This window comes from Salvelinus alpinus, chromosome 21 (genome assembly GCF_045679555.1).
Source record: "Salvelinus alpinus chromosome 21, SLU_Salpinus.1, whole genome shotgun sequence".
Classification (NCBI taxonomy): domain Eukaryota; kingdom Metazoa; phylum Chordata; class Actinopteri; order Salmoniformes; family Salmonidae; genus Salvelinus; species Salvelinus alpinus.
Window position 1 is genome coordinate 35668160 of NC_092106.1, and position 12794 is coordinate 35680953.

The 12794-nt window shown below is 45.5% G+C and overlaps 1 protein-coding gene across 3 annotated transcripts in view; it reads right to left on the reverse strand.

The window, feature by feature from the left end:
• The window catches only part of LOC139548284 (roundabout homolog 1-like), a 407179-nt gene that overhangs the window by 203095 nt on the left and 191290 nt on the right, over window positions 1-12794 (reverse strand). The gene's annotated exons all lie outside the window — the stretch shown is intronic.

Genomic DNA, 12794 nt, shown 5'->3' on the forward strand with positions numbered 1-12794 from the left:
GGTCCATGCTATGGGTTCAACCAGGGGAAACAGGGGTCAGAGGTCCATGCTATGGGTCACCCAGGGGAAACAGGGGCCAGAGGTCCATGCTATGGGTTCACCCAGGGGAAACAGGGGTCAGAGGTCCATGCTATGGGTTCACCCAGGGGAAACAGGGGCCAGAGGTCCATGCTATGGGTTCACCCAGGGGAAACAGGGGTCAGAGGTCCATGCTATGGGTTCACAAGGTAAACAGGGGCCAGAGGTCCATGCTATGGGTTCACAAGGGAAACAGGGGTCAGAGGTCCATGCTATGGGTTCACAAGGTAAACAGGGGCCAGAGGTCCATGCTATGGGTTCACAAGGGAAACAGGGGTCAGAGGTCCATGTTATGGAAGCAGCCATTGGGAATTCCAGTGCCAGCATTACGTGTCAGTCCCATCACAGCCAATAAAAGTGCCCTCTGATCCCTGCTGAGGACAGGATTTCTGAAATGGGAACCATGCATATCTTAATCACAGGAGGCCCCCCTCAACACGAATGGCTCGTCAACGTTAGGGGGGCAGATGGAGAAGGGTGGGCACTGGTTTTCATCAAAGGAAAGAGTGGAGAGGAGGATATTTTAAAGCCAAGCAATAACATTTTATTAAATTGAAATGCATATCTGCCTCCCTAAGGGGTACACACGCTCACACACACACATACCAGTGTGTCCTGTGTTCCCCCTGCAGCAGCAGCAGCAGTACAATCCCCCACAGGGAGGGCTGTGCTGTGGAGGGCTCTGGGTCATCAGTAAGATGAATGGTTCTGTCCTACAGAATGCCTTTTAATTAGCTCTGTGTCAGCTGCCTCTTATAGGGCACATACCCTCCACCCATATGCACATCACACCCATATGCACATCACACACACACACACACACACACACACACACACACACACACACACACACACACACACACACACACACACACACACACACACACACACACACACACACACACACACACACACACACACACACACACACGCACACGCACGCACACACACACATGCACATCACACACCCTCTACCCATTGTTACTTCACACACACACACAAATACACACACACACATTCACACACACCATCCATCCATATGTACATCACACACAGACGCGTATGCTGATAGTACGTACTCAGCACCACACACATACACACATGTGTATCGTTTATTTGTGCTATCCAAAATATCACGCAATATGGTTGAAAAACACTGAAAAGTGTCATTTGTCACAGTTTCCCAGAAACTCCTAGGTGGTGTTACACTCTGATCAGATCAATACCTCCACACACACACACACACACACACACACACACACACACACACACACACACACACACACACACACACACACACACACACACACACAAACACACACAGCCCCAGTGGAACACACACTAATGCCATACACGACCCCAAACCCTGCACCCCCCAAAAGTGTGGGTGTTAAAACGTAATTTCCGCTGTGAGAGATCAATTCATCATCATTATGGTGGTAGAGGAGAGGAGGCCTGGCAACCAGACGGGTACGATCAAGACCCAGACAGGACTTCTTCACTCCTCATCCCCTTTCATTCTCATCTCTCCTTCTCTAGTCAGAGTTTATTACCTTAATTTAACTAGGCAAGTCAGTTAAGAACAAATTCTTATTTTCAATGACAGCCTAGGAACAGTGGGTTAACTTGTTCAGGGGCAGAACAACAGATTTGTACCTTGTCAGCTCGGGGATTTGAACTTGCAACCTTTCGGTTACTAGCCCAATGCTCTAACAACCAGGCTACCCTGCCGCCACAGAGTCTGTCATGGTCAGGAAGAAAGAGAGAGAAAAAGAGTCCCATCTAGTTTTACGGTGTGGGCAGCAATATAACATCAATATAACAAGGATATAACATCAATATAACAGGAATATAACAGGAATATAACATCAATATAACAAGGATATAACATCAATATAACAAGGATATAACATCAATATAACAGGAATATAACAGGAATATAACAGGAATATAACAGGGATATAACAGGAATATAACAGGGATATAACAGGAATATAACAGGGATATAACATCAATATAACAGGATTATAACATCAATATAACAGGAATATAACAGGGGTATAACAGGAATATAACAGGGATATAACATCAATATAACAGGGATATAACAGGACTATAACAGGGATATAACAGGAATATAACAGGAATATAACAGGGATATAACAGGGATATATCAGGACTATAACAGAGATATAACAGGAATTTACCAGGACTATAACAGGGATATAACAGGAATTTAACAGCGATATAACAGGAATATAACATTGATATAACAGGGATATAACAGCGATATAACAGGAATATAACATTGATATAACAGGAATATAACAGGAATATAACAGGGATATAACAGGAATATAACAGGAATATAACAGGGGTATAACAGGAATATAACAGGGATATAACATCAATATAACAGGGATATAACAGGACTATAACAGGGATATAACAGGAATATAACAGGAATATAACAGGGATATAACAGGGATATATCAGGACTATAACAGAGATATAACAGGAATTTACCAGGACTATAACAGGGATATAACAGGAATTTAACAGCGATATAACAGGAATATAACATTGATATAACAGGGATATAACAGCGATATAACAGGAATATAACATTGATATAACAGGAATATAACAGGAATATAACAGGAATATAACAGGGATATAACAGGAATATAACAGGAATATAACAGGGATATAGCAGGTATAAAACAGGAATATAACAGGAATATAACAGGGATACAACAGGGATATAACAGGAATATAACAGGAATATAACAGGGATATAACAGGAATATAACAGGAATATAACATCAATATAACAGGAATATAACAGGGATATAACAGGAATATAACAGGGATATAACAGGAATATAACAGGGATATAACATCAATATAACAGGATTATAACATCAATATAACAGGAATATAACAGGAATATAACAGGGGTATAACAGGAATATAACAGGGATATAACATCAATATAACAGGGATATAACAGGACTATAACAGGGATATAACAGGAATATAACAGGAATATAACAGGGATATAACAGGGATATATCAGGACTATAACAGAGATATAACAGGAATTTACCAGGACTATAACAGGGATATAACAGGAATTTAACAGCGATATAACAGGAATATAACATTGATATAACAGGGATATAACAGCGCTATAACAGGAATATAACATTGATATAACAGGAATATAACAGGAATATAACAGGAATATAACAGGGATATAACAGGAATATAACAGGAATATAACAGGGGTATAACAGGAATATAACAGGGATATAACATCAATATAACAGGGATATAACAGGACTATAACAGGGATATAACAGGAATATAACAGGAATATAACAGGGATATAACAGGGATATATCAGGACTATAACAGAGATATAACAGGAATTTACCAGGACTATAACAGGGATATAACAGGAATTTAACAGCGATATAACAGGAATATAACATTGATATAACAGGGATATAACAGCGATATAACAGGAATATAACATTGATATAACAGGAATATAACAGGAATATAACAGGAATATAACAGGAATATAACAGGGATATAACAGGAATATAACAGGAATATAACAGGGATATAGCAGGTATAAAACAGGAATATAACAGGAATATAACAGGGATACAACAGGGATATAACAGGAATATAACAGGAATATAACAGGGATATAACAGGAATATAACAGGAATATAACATCAATATAACAGGAATATAACAGGGATATAACAGGAATATAACAGGAATATAACAGGGATATAACAGGAATATAACAGGAATATAACATGGATATAACAGGAATATAACAGGAATATAACAGGGATATAGCATGTATATAACAGTAACTGAAAGGTTGCAAGATTGAATCCCCTAGCCGACAAGGTAAAAATCTGTCGTTCTGCCCCTGAACAAGGGCACTGTTCCTCGGCCGTTATTGAAAATAAGAATTTGTTCTTAACTGACTTGCCTACTTAAATAAAGGTAAAAAAATATATTTATATATATATATAACAGGAATATTACGGGGATATAACAGGCTATAAGACAGACATAACAGGGACATAAGAAAAATGGGATATAACAGGGAAAAACAGGAATGTTACAGGGATATAACGGGGATATAATGGGGATATAACAGGGACATAACAGGGATATAGCAGGCCCTACCAGGGATATAACAGGGATACAACATGAATATAACAGGGATATAACAAAACAGGGATATAACAAAACAGGGTTATAACAGGACTATAACAGGATTATAACTGGAAAATCCCAGGGATATTACAGGGATTTAACAAGGATATAACAGGGTTATAAGCCCAGGGATTTAACAGGGATATGACAGGGATATGACAAGATATAGCCAGAGCAGGACGGGAATGACCTGTGAAATAACACATTAACATCCCCAGCACACATCTGCCCAGATAGAAGAGAGAGACTGAGAGGCTTTCAGATCCACACAGCACCATGCAATTAGAGGGCCTGTCTGTATGCCTGTCTGTAGACTGAGAGGCTTTCAGATCCACAGGGATATGCAATTAGAGGGCCTGTCTGTCTGTCTGCACTCTGAGAGTTTAATGCTAGAGAAAGAAGGACTGATATGAGAATAGTTCTCTCTCTCTCTCTCTCTCTCTCTCTCTCTCTCTCTCTCTCTCTCTCTCTCTCTCTCTCTCTCTCTCTCTCTCTCTCTCTCTCTCTCTCTCTCTCTCTCTCTCTCTCTCTCTCTCTCTCTCTCTCTCTCTCTCTCTCTCTCTCTCTCTCTCTCTCTCTCTCTCTTCTACCCTACACTAACTATTCTACCCTACCCGACCCTAACTATTCTACCCTACCCTAACTATTCTACCCTACACTACCCGACCCTAACTATTCTACCCTACACTACCCGACCCTAACTATTCTACCCTACACTACCCTACCCTAACTATTCTACCCGACCATAACTATTCTACCCTATACTACTCGACCCTAACTATTCTACCCTACACCACCCTACCCTAACTATTCTACCCTACACTACCCTACCCTAACTATTCTACCCGACCATAACTATTCTACCCTACACTACCCTACCCTAACTATTCTACCCTACACTACCCTACCCTAAATATTCTACCCTACACTACCCGACCCTAACTATTCCACCCTACACTACCCTAACTATTCTACCCTACCCTAACTATTCTACCCTACACTACCCTAACTATTCTACCCTACACTACCCTAACCTAACTATTCTACCCTACACCACCCTACCCTAACTATTCTACCCTACACTACCCAAACTATTCTACCCTACACTACCCTACCCTAACTATTCTACCCTACACTCAGCTACCCTAAGCTACCCTACCTCTCCCTACACACACACCCCAGTGCAATAAAACCAGATGTGGATCTGTCCCACTGCTGGAGAAAAAACCAGGGGAGCCTCACAGGGAACCAGCAGAAGCTGTGGACTCCTAATTCCAGGTTTGTTTAAGGACATTGTTTTCTCGCCTCGCTCTTCCTCTGCTCGTTTTAGATTGACTCAGATACACACCAACTTAAAGGCAGGCAGTGTGTCAATGCCCGCAAGCCTTTGATGTGCAGAGGGAATGTTGGTTTGGACATCTGAGAGCTCATTTAGACGGCCTGCGCTCCCTGCCATCTGCTAGACACACCAGGACGCTGCCACACACACACCAGGAGGCTGCCACACACACACCAGGACGCTGCCACACACACACCAGGACGCTGCCACACACACACCAGGACGCTGCCACACACACACCAGGACGCTGCCACACACACACCAGGACTCTGCCACACACACACCAGGACGCTGCCACACACACACCAGGACGCTGCCACACACACACCAGGACGCTGCCACACACACACCAGGACTCTGCCACACACACACCAGGACGCTGCCACACACACACCAGGACGCTGCCACACACACACCAGGACGCTGCCACACACACACCAGGACGCTGCCACACACACACCAGGACGCTGCCACACACACACCAGGATGCTGCCACACACACACCAGGACGCTGCCACACACACACCAGGACGTTGTCACACACACACCAGGACGCTGCCACACACACACCAGGACGCTGCCACACACACACCAGGATGCTGCCACACACACACACCAGGACGCTGCCACACACCCGCTCATCACACACACCAGGACGCTGCCACACACACACCAGGACGCTGCCACACACACACCAGGACGCTGCCACACACACACCAGGACGCTGCCACACACACACCAGGACGCTGCCACACACACACCAGGACGCTGCCACACACACACCAGGACGCTGCCACACACACACCAGGACTCTGCCACACACACACCAGGACGCTGCCACACACACACCAGAACGCTGCCACACACACACCAGGACGCTGCCACACACACACCAGGACGCTGCCACACACACACCAGGACGCTGCCACACACACACCAGGACGCTGCCACACACACACCAGGACGCTGCCACACACACACCAGGACGCTGCCACACACACACCAGGACGCTGCCACACACACACCAGGACGCTGCCACACACACACCAGGACGCTGCCACACACACACCAGGACTCTGCCACACACACACCAGGACGCTGCCACACACACACCAGAACGCTGCCACACACACACCAGGACGCTGCCACACACACACCAGTACGCTGCCACACACACACCAGGAGGCTGCCACACACACACCAGGATGCTGCCACACACACACCAGGACGCTGCCACACACACACCAGGATGCTGCCACACACACACACCAAGACGCTGCCACACACACACCAGGATGCTGCCACACACACACCAGGATGCTGCCACACACACACCAGGACGCTGCCACACACACACCAGGACGTTGTCACACACACACCAGGACGCTGCCACACACACACCAGGACGCTGCCACACACACACCAGGATGCTGCCACACACACACACCAGGACGCTGCCACACACCCGCTCATCACACACACCAGGACGCTGCCACACAGGACACAATCTGACAGAAGGGTAACTATACTGTATGAGAGGCACTTTACCATACACTGCTGACCATATGACTCAAACCCCATACACTGCTGACCATATGACTCAAACCCCATACACTGCTGACCATATGACTCAAACCCCATACACTGCTGACCATATGACTCAAACCCCATACACTGCTGACCATATGACTCAAACCCCATACACTGCTGACCATATGACTCAAACCCCATACACTGCTGACCATATGACTCAAACCCCATAACATCACTGCCCTGAGTGTGTGAATAGAGCTAACAGACCTAAGTACATACCCTACTGTAAGTCAATGATGAAAACATTAACAGTAAAACATGATGTCTGAAACCTAGCAGTGTAAATGTTAAGTGCTCCGGCTAGCAAGCTGGTCCTTGTAAAAACATATCACATAGGCTGCTTATGAAGCACCAAAATACCTATACATCTAACTGTTGGGCTTTGTATAATTACAATTCTGACATTCTCTGTTGCAGTGGAAAATATATTATAGCCCAAAGGCAAGTCAACAGATTAGATTTCACTCGTATCTAGTAACACTAAGTTTTTTCTTCCTCTTGTAACAGTATCTACCGTGTTCCCCAGCCCCGGGAGAAATCTACGCCTCTTACTGCCAAGCCCAGCTGGAGACGGACAGACTGACTGACTGACTGCAGCCTCGCGGCTGGTCTGTGGGGAGCATGCTCATCTCAGGTCTAACTGAGAGAGCGAGGGCTGGATGAATGGATAGATGGAAGTGAGGGAGGGAGGGAGGGAGGGAGGGAGGGAGGGAGGGAGGGAGGGAGGGAGGGAGGGAGGGAGGGAGGGAGGGAGGGAGGGAGGGAGGGAGGGAGGGAGGGAGGGAATCAATAAGGCACCAGAGTGAATCCTTTCTCTGACATGGGCCAGTCCTTCTCTCTCTCTGTTTCTCTCTCTCTCTTTGTCTGACATGGGCCAGTCCTTCTCTCTCTCTGTTTCTCTCTCTCTCTTTGTCTGACATGGGCCAGTCCCTCTCTCTCTCTGTTTCTCTCTCTCTCTTTGTCTGACATGGGCCAGTCCTTCTCTCTCTCTGTTTCTCTCTCTCTCTTTGTCTGACATGGGCCAGTCCTTCTCTCTCTCTTTGTCTGACATGGGCCAGTCCTTCTCTCTCTCTGTTTCTCTCTCTCTCTTTGTCTGACATGGGCCAGTCCTTCTCTCTCTCTTTGTCTGACATGGGCCAGTCCTTCTCTCTCTCTGTTTCTCTCTCTCTCTCTTTGTCTGACATGGGCCAGTCCTTCTCACTCTCTGTTTCTCTCTCTCTCTTTGTCTGACATGGGCCAGTCCTTCTCTCTCTCTGTTTCTCTCTCTCTCTTTGTCTGACATGGGCCAGTCCTTTTCTCTCTCTCTCTTTGTCTGACATGGGCCAGTCATTTTCTCTCTCTCTCTCTCTCTAACATGGGCCAGTCCTTTTCTCTCTCTCTCTTTGTCTGACATGGGCCAGTCATTTTCTCTCTCTCTCTCTCTCTAACATGGGCCAGTCCTTCTCTCTCTTTCCCTCTCTCAGACAGTCTTTGGAGGGCAGGGATCAGAATAAACAAATACACTGGTACCCTAAATCTTCAACACTGTTGTAAGTAAAACACATGCTGCATATGCATACACATAGTCACCTGCATAGACTGCAGCTGGATATAGATGTTCACCTCAGAGGGCTTCATCACATTCAACGTACGTCCTTTCATTTTCTACAGGTATTTCTTGACAGGCCGTCTTGGAACACGTCTCATTTGTCTGTGTCTCAGCCATCTGACTGACTGTCTGGGTAGAAATTAAAATTCTGCTCATTATAGTAAAGCTGAGGGGAGCTGGACTTCCTTTTAGAAAATAGAGAGCTGATGTCAGGTACCCAAAGGCTCAGACACTAGATGTTCCTCAATAATACTGACAGTAGCAAAAATAGGATATATTTTTTAAATGTTTGGGCTCCCGAGTGGAGCAGCGGTCTAAGGCACTGCATCTTAGTGCTAGAGGCGTCACTACAGACCCTGGTTCAGCGGTCTAAGACACTGCATCTCAGTGCTAGAGGAGTCACTACAGACCCTGGTTCAGCGGTCTAAGACACTGCATCTCAGTGCTAGAGGAGTCACTACAGACCCTGGTTCAGCGGTCTAAGGCACTGCATCTCAGTGCTGGAGGCATCACTACAGACCCTGGTTCAGCGGTCTAAGACACTGCATCTCAGTGCTGGAGGCATCACTACAGACCCTGGTTCAGCGGTCTAAGACACTGCTTCTCAGTGCTAGAGGTGTCACTACAGACCCTGGTTCAGCGGTCTAAGACACTGCATCTCAGTGCTAGAGGTGTCACTACAGACCCTGGTTCAGAGGTCTAAGACACTGCATCTCAGTGCTGGAGGCATCACTACAGACCCTGGTTCAGCGGTCTAAGGCACTGCATCTCAGTGCTAGAGGTATCACTACAGACCCTGGATCAGCGGTCTAAGACACTGCATCTCAGTGCTAGAGGCATCACTACAGACCCTGGTTCAGCGGTCTAAGACACTGCATCTCAGTGCTAGAGGAGTCACTACAGACCCTGGTTCAGAGGTCTAAGACACTGCATCTCAGTACTAGAGGAGTCACTGATCCAGGCTGCATCACATCCGGCTGTGATTGGGAGTCCCATAGGGCGGCGCACAATTGGCCCAGTGTTGGCTGGGGTAGGCTGTCATTGTAAATAATAATTTGTTCTTAACTGACTTGCCTAGTTAAATAAAGGTAAAGTAAAAAGTCAGTCAGTGTTTGAAACTAGAGGCTAAGGGAGATATGTATCTTTATTGTTTTCCAGGACAGTTCAGAAGTAATCCTTCTTGTCTCACAAGTGTTAAAAGGGTACTTCCCTAGTCATTAGTAGAGAATGCATTAGTCAAGTCTGCCCAGCCTTAGGAAGCTTAACCTCTGGCCATGGAGTCAGCTAAGGGCCTAATGAGAGCAGCTAACAATGACCTGCAGTCAGGATCTAGTCTCTGTACTGTGGGCCACTGGGCGCTGCCTAAGGCCTCTCCCACTAGGTCAATATTAGACTACTCCAACATGATAAGGAGTGAAATAAATGATTGAGAGGGCAGGAGGGGAGGAGTGGAAGGAAGAGGGGAGGGGAAGAGTAAAGAGAACACTGTGGTACTTTCCTGTCACTCTGATTCATACATCGATGAGCTCATATCCTGTGTATGGTTGTGGGTCTACATGGGTTCAGAGAAGCTTCGGCCTTCAGACGCTTTCAGATACAAACAGGGATCAAAAAGAGCCTTCAGGCGCTTTCAGATAAAAACAGGGACCAAAAAGAGCCTTCAGGCGCTTTCAGATAAAAACAGGGACCTAAAAGAGCCTTCAGACGCTTTCAGATACAAACATGGCTAAAAAAAAAGAGCCCTCGGGGCTGCTTAGCAAAACCTACTGCTCCGAGCCTGCAGGGCCTGAAGCTAAAACCATTCATCCTGACTATAGTCAACAGAGACAAGTCACTTTTATTTGTCCTCCATCTATCTGAGCCGGTCATGTTTGATGAATGGACAGCTGTCATAGCGGGGAACCTGTGTAAGTAGTGGGTTGACAGAGAGACGCAGGGAGAAAAGAGGTTATATGGCAGAAAGCCACTTAGGAGCCATGAAGGGATCTGGAACAGAGGGTTCAGGATATTGTTCGTCAACACCACTAACCCCACGGGGCTTACACAAAACAGTCAGGCTTTCATTTACCATGTACCCTGTCCTGTAGGCCTATGTTCTGTCTTTCTCATCTCTCACACAGCCACCCCCAAAAAAAATTATATCGACCCACAGTTCAAAGCAATGGGATGTCATTGAAATACAGTATATAGGCTGTTTACTCTTCAACATGTATTATGGGTTAACAGCTCAAGAGTATTTAAAATCTGATGTTGATTGCCTGAATGGAGGGTACTAATGTCTTTATAACATTACCAAACCAACCCATACACAGCCTACAGCCTACACACGCACACTCTACCACAAATTGAAATAAACCTAGATTTGATTACAGTGGTAACTGCTGGTGGACCAGTGCACTTTTAAGATCAGAAGATAAAAGGAGTGGCAGAACAAGCCAAAACATTAAAAGGATTTGTATTTGAGGAAGTTGAGGCAGAAGCAAGGGAAGAAATAAGCAGACTCTGTCATGTTGGTTTACTGTTACACTGCAATTAACTTGTTTTCTTCTGTTCATCACTTTTCTTGACAAGAGCTAGAAAACAGAACGGCCTTCTGGGAACAATAGACCAGTGATTGTTGTGGGTATAAAGAGAAATTGTATCTGTCCCACTGCAGCACTGCAGCACTGAAGACCTTTACAAGGAGAAGAAAACACAGATATGTCCCTCTGGTACAATGCCATCCTTTGTGCCTTTGCAAATACATAGGAAACACAGACAGAGACAGAAGTATTACATGTTTCAGCGATGAAATAGAATCCCTGTACCCTGCAGAGATCAGGGCCTTACCTATACTAACCTATACTAACCTACACTACACTATACTAACCTACACTACCCTATACTAACCTATACTAACCTACAGAAAAACTATTGTGGGGCTTACAGTACTTGGGCAATCATCATTGAATGACACACCAAGCCAGTCCCAGAATAGTTTACCTCAATCTTATAACCTATCTTTCCTCTATTGAACTGCCCACTGTAGTTCGTTTGTATGTGTTTAGAATAGAGAGAGGCCGTTTGTGGCATGTATCTTTTTACTGCTTACCAAACTAGCCCATATTTCCACGTTTGGCCGTCGGCTGCCGTCCCTTGGTTTAGCTCTGGTCAAGGTCCTGTGTTCTGTTTGGATATGGGCCTCTCGTTTCTGGCTGCCAACACATACAGCACAAATCCATAAGTCACTCAGCTAGGTCCTTGAGGGACTGGGAGTCAGTCTGTGAGCAGTTCAACTTCTCTCAGTTCAGTGAGGAGAATACTGAGATCCTGTAGCAAGCAACCAGGCTCATTGAAGATTGAAAGAGAGAGAGAGCGAGAGAGCGAGAGAGCGAGAGAGCGAGAGAGCGAGAGAGCGAGAGAGCGAGAGAGCGAGAGAGCGAGAGAGAGAGAGAGAGAGAGAGAGAGAGAGAGAGAGAGAGAGAGAGAGAGAGAGAGAGAGAGAGAGAGAGATAGTCTTGCTATTGAGACTGGCCGCCGTAGGCAGACCTGGCTCTCAAAAGAAGAGAGGATGTATATATACTGTATATATATTTTTTAAAACATGTTTTATTTAACCTTTATTTAACTAGACAAGTCAGTTAAGAACAAATACGTATTTACATTGACGGCCTACCAAAAGGCAAAAGGCCTCCTGCGAGGATCAGGGGCTGTGATTAAAAAAAAATATATAGGGCAAAACACACATCATGACAAGAGAGACACCACAACACTACTTAAAGAGAGACCTAAGACAACAACATAGCATGACAGCAACACATGACAACAGCATGGCAGCAACACATGACAACAGCATGGCAGCAACACATGACAACAGCATGGTAGCAACCCCACATGACAACAACATGGTAGCAACACAACATGGCAGCAGCACAACATGGTAGCAGCACAAAATATGGTACAAACATT